Raw genomic sequence first — 5,199 nt, 5'->3', positions numbered from 1 at the left:
TCCCTCCCTCCTTCCCTCCCTCCCTCTCTCCCTCTCCCATGACACGGAGGCGGAAATGCCAGCTCTGGGTCCTCCACGCTCTCCTTCACCAGCATGGAGCTCACACAAGGGTCCTTGCAAACACAAGGGCCTTCCAAAGGCCAACTTCTGAACGTCAGAACGTTGATCCTGATGGCCCTTGAGTGGGTCGGTGGACGGGAGCGGAGAGGACCCGAGGAGCGAAGGCCAGGACGCCTCTGTGTGGCCCAGCCGCTGTGGTAGCAGCGCGCGGTCGGGTTGAAGGCTTATAAGACGCGGAGCAACGGTGTGCAAAACCATCCAGGGTCCTTTGGGTGTCACAAAGCTGGTTTGTGGCAGACTCACCGGTCACGCCCGCTTGTTCAGACGCTTCCCTGAGTTCCCAACAAGACGCTTCCATTCTTTCTTGTGAGACTGGGGCACCCCTTAGTCGTGAGGCCGGGGTACGCTCTGTATTAGCTGGGACTTGCATGTGATGGCCACTCGCGCTACAGTCTGCCGAGGAGCTGGGATTACAGACAGACCGCTGGGATCTAAGCCTAGAACCTACGCGTGGGGGAGTGGGGAGGCACGCATCCAGCCCACCACGGGAAGGCGTTGGGGTTCACTGTGACCCTTCTCCTCCCAGGAGGCGTCTGGGTCAATGTCAGTGACCCCGACAGTGACCGAGCCGGTCAAGGGCGAAGTGCAGAGCGTCGGGGGGAGCAGAAGCAGAAGCAGGGTGAGGGTCCGCGGACGCCCAGAGCGGTGGACAGGGCCTGACTCTCAGCCCCAACTTTCTTTACCGACACCAGTTTCTTGTTCTTCTATTTTTTTTTAACATAGTCAAGCTGCAGAGTGACTTCAGTCTTGCTCAGCCCTGAGACAACCCACAGGGGGGGAAAAAAGAGAAAATTTCCTAAAATGACTGACGATATGGAAAAGCCAGGCGCTACCTTCTGGACCTCAGTAGTAACCTGCGAAGGCCCACACAGAGGAGCAAGATCTCCCCGTGAGCGCTGTCCACCTTTAAGGAGCGAGGTTCCGTGGGTCCGGGCGTCCTGGGGGGCCGTCCGGGGGAAGGGACCCTGGCTTCCCAGCTCTCTGCTTCCTGTCCCCTGCCAATCCCTTATGGTCTGTCTGGGAACCCCTGATAGTTCTATCAGGAAGTGCTGTCACTTTCTTGGTTCATCAGAAAAACCTGAGCTCTTCTCAGCCATCCTTTGGGAGACGGTGTTCGTAAAACTCATCAACCATCTTCTACTTCTGAGGAAGAAAACGAAAACAACCGTTTTCTGAACTCCCATGTTGGCCCAGGCCCGTAAGAGAGGGTAGCAGTGCACATAATGAAGCTCTTAGTGTTTCTCCCCCCGCCCCGTCTGTGATAATCAGATCAAATTGCAGGCTTGAAATGTAAGTGACCCGGCATATGAATGAGCTTGCCCCCGATGAAATTTCAGCCCCAACCAAAAAAAAAAAAAAAAATTGGGCCTGACTTTGCTCTGAGAACCTCGCAGTGATCCAACAGAAGCAAAGAAAGCTGCAAAAAGAGATTAAATAAGCAAATCATAAACACTTAAGAAAAAGAATAATTCTCCTTAGTCCATGAGACTATTAAAATTCGGTTCTTAATAACCAGAACATAACATTGTAGCTTACATAAAAGGGCTATTCTTTATCCACAGCTCTTAGCTGAACCACTGGTATTTAACACATAACACAAATCATACTTTGAAAGGCTGTAAGTGAAAAAAAAACCCAACAACAAAGAATGAATAAGTAGTTTTGCTGAATGAGAATGCTTTTTGTCCTCTAAAATAGACAGATGCAAATGGTTTTCTGTTAGTTGGAAAGTTGGGTCCAATTATTGCCACCGTTTCTTATGAGCTACACACCAAATCTTGGCACATTTTAAAATCCTTAGGCAATATCAAATGAGTAAAGTTTTAGGACGTAAGAAAGTTATATAAAATTAAAAGTCAGGCACCTATAACCCTAGCTGCTCAGGAAGCTGAGATCTGAAGAACGTACTTTGAAGCCAGCCTGGGCAGGTAAGTCCGTGGGACTCTTATCTTCAATGGAGCTGTGGTTCAAATGGTAAAGTACTAGCTAGCCTTGAGCAAAAAAAAAAATCACAGAGGCAAAGCCCAAGTCCTGAGTTCAAGCTCTAGGACCTGTAAAATAAAATATCTATCTATCTATCTATCTATCTATCTATCTATCTATCTGTCTGTCTGTCTGTCTGTCTGTCTGTCTGTCTGTCTGTCTGTCTGTCTGTCTGTCTATATGCATATATGTATATATACGTATATATGTGTGTATGTATATATGTTATATAAGGTTCAAGTTTCAGTGCCGATAAATACATTTTATTACAACATAGCCATGTTCATTTGCTTACACGTTGTTCATGTCTGGTCTCCTGTTAGAAGTTCAGTAAGTGGACACAGCATTAGCAAAACCCACTCAGACCCTTGAAGTTAGAGTAGCTGTTCCTCCTCGAACCAGGGTGTGAGATTCTGGTGGCTGTGTTCACCTGCATCTTCCATTGATTTGTTGGGTGCTTTGTTACCACAACTTAGATTTTTTTCACAGAACGAATACAAAAACCAGGGGCTCAAAGGCACAATCGAGACAGTATTTACAATCCACTGAACTCTAATTAGTACGTCAGCCCCCATGCTGCCCGGCCCTGGGAAAGCGCTCCACAAATAGTGATTGAAATGAATGATCGAGGCGCTGTAGAGACAAGAGATGCCCCACCCTTTCAAAAAGTATCCTGCCTGTACAAATACCTCTACGTGTGTTACAGTGATGATAAGAAGAGCACACACCAGTTAAAAGCAAATGGGAATCTTTGTGGGTACAATGCAGACGTGATTGTTAATTATAGAGCTGTCACTAACGTGATTTGTTGATGCTAATCACCCTCGCTGTCATTTTCCAAAACAAAAGGCTTGTACGTGTGCAGGCATACACAGACAGGTAAATTCTTCCTTTAACAAGGTGGATGGTGGAGATTGCTATGCTGTACATGATCCATAAAACACGAGAGTCCCCCGCGCCACGATTGGCAGGGTGAATACCAAGCAGGTTCTCGTGATGAGTCTGTTTTTCCTGTTGTTTTTTTTGTTGTTGTTGTTTGGTGGCAGATGTCAGACTCCAACTTCACTTGTCGAGCCTTTCTGAAAACATCATTTCCTACTCTGTGGGTAAGAGATACTGCACTAAAGACAGCGAAGACTGCAAAGATGCCAAACATAAAATGCATAAATCAGATACAGGAGGGAGAGGATGTGGCAAATAAAGAGCAAAATAAAACACCTTTAGATTGCTAAGAAATGGCCAGTGATGGTGCCTAGAGCTGCGGCTACCCGGGAGTATTTAGTGGTGTCTCGGGCTCTTGTCCATCACACAGACTGGATGGGATCGGAGCCGTTGGGTCCAGTGAAGGCCTTGGAAATCATTTGGTTTGGGACAGGACAGGTACCTTTGCTTCTGGTTGGCTGCCTGGGGCCCATCTACTTGTGTTGATACTTTTCTCTGGCCAGCCAATGGTGTTTGGCCTAATATATATATATGTATATATATATTGGCAAGACTCTGCTATATGTATATATGTACACACACACACACACACACACACACACACATAGCGGAGTCTGGCTGATGAAGTGCCTTTCTGGTTTTGCTGACGAGTGTGAGGAGTACTGAGCACGGGCGCCGAGGGCCGAGATGGACTGTTTTAATGCGGGGATGGGGGGAGTGATTTTTATCCCTGTCATGGGGATGGGCCTGTTCTTAGATGTCGTGGTATCCAAGCGAGAAGTTCTGACACAGGTTTCCCCGAGCATTTCTGAAACACAGCGAATAGACACAGAACACACAGAGAAGTCTCTGAGAAGCAGAAACGGGGTGTAGCAGACTGTGGGTACCAACATACAAAGGAGACACCAGGGTGCCGTGTCACCAGCTATGATGGGGTTGTTGTTGTGTATGTGAATGTTGTTGTGCATCTGTTTTGAAATAGCTAGAGGATGTAGAATTTTTGAATCATAAATGTTTCCAGTGGTGGGATTGCTAATGACCATTACTACTATTATTATTATTATTATCATCATCATCATTATTATTATTATTATTATTTTGCCTGGGCTCTGTCCCTGAGTCTTTTTGTGCTCAAGGCTAGTGCTCTACCACGTGAGCCACGGTGCCACTTCCAGCTTGAGTAGTTTATTGGAGATGAGACAGTCCTCAGATCTCAGCTTCCTGAGTAGCTGGGATTACAGGCTGAGCCGCCAGCGCCCGGCATTAATGACCATTATATGCTCAATACACGTGTGTCCAGATACCACCCTGCATACCACAAGTCGGTGCAATTATTGGGCATCGGTTACAACGTTTACAAAGGAAAGGAAATGCAGACGTTACAAGTCGAATACAACGAATCAGGGATCCACAGAGCTTTGGGATTGTTTGAGAGTGGTTCCAGTAAAGGAGGGAAGACGGAGCACAGTACAACCCTGAGACTCCCGGAGGGGAGGAAGTGACGCCACCAGGCCCTGTGCCTGCGTCCCCCTCTGCGTCTCCTGTTTCCTGCCACAGGAGCCCCTGATGAGGACTTCCCCGAGGCCTGGGCCTGGGCCTCAAGGCCGGATCCGCTCCAGCTTCCGGTCTCCTTCTGGCTGGACACCATCATGGGCCCTGAGCACTCGGTCTCCAGGTTCTCCTGGCTGTCCTGTGGGCACCGAGGGACCGCCCGGAAACCCGGCCTTCATCCCCCAGCTCCCCCACCGGCCTTCCAGTCCTGAGCTCAAGAACCAACCATCAAATCTGACAATGGAAGAGTGTGACCAGAGAGCCCTTCGGAGCTCTGAGCCAGACAGCAATACCAAAGGACAGTAGCCATGGCACCCCACAGGGACAGGGTCTCCTGAACCACCTTGGGTAAGTAGAGGGCTCAGCCAGCCAGGGACAGAGAGAGAGAGAGAGAGACCTCCAGATATATAAGATATATGAGAATACTTGGAGGGGAGGGAGCAGGGGAAATGTGAGGGGCAGGACCCCAAAAAAACAGTTAGAGGACAAGATAATGTAAGATTGTAACAAGATGTAACAATAAAATCCCTCCACCCTTTCCTTACTACTCATCTAACCCCATCAAGGAAAGAAAGAAAGAAAGAAGGAAGGAAGGGAGGGAGG

The sequence above is a fragment of the Dipodomys ordii genome, unplaced genomic scaffold (genome assembly GCF_000151885.1).
Source record: "Dipodomys ordii isolate 6190 unplaced genomic scaffold, Dord_2.0 Scaffold124, whole genome shotgun sequence".
In the NCBI taxonomy this organism is placed as follows: domain Eukaryota; kingdom Metazoa; phylum Chordata; class Mammalia; order Rodentia; family Heteromyidae; genus Dipodomys; species Dipodomys ordii.
The sequence above is the reverse complement of the archived record's forward strand: the minus strand, read 5'-3'. Positions refer to the sequence as shown.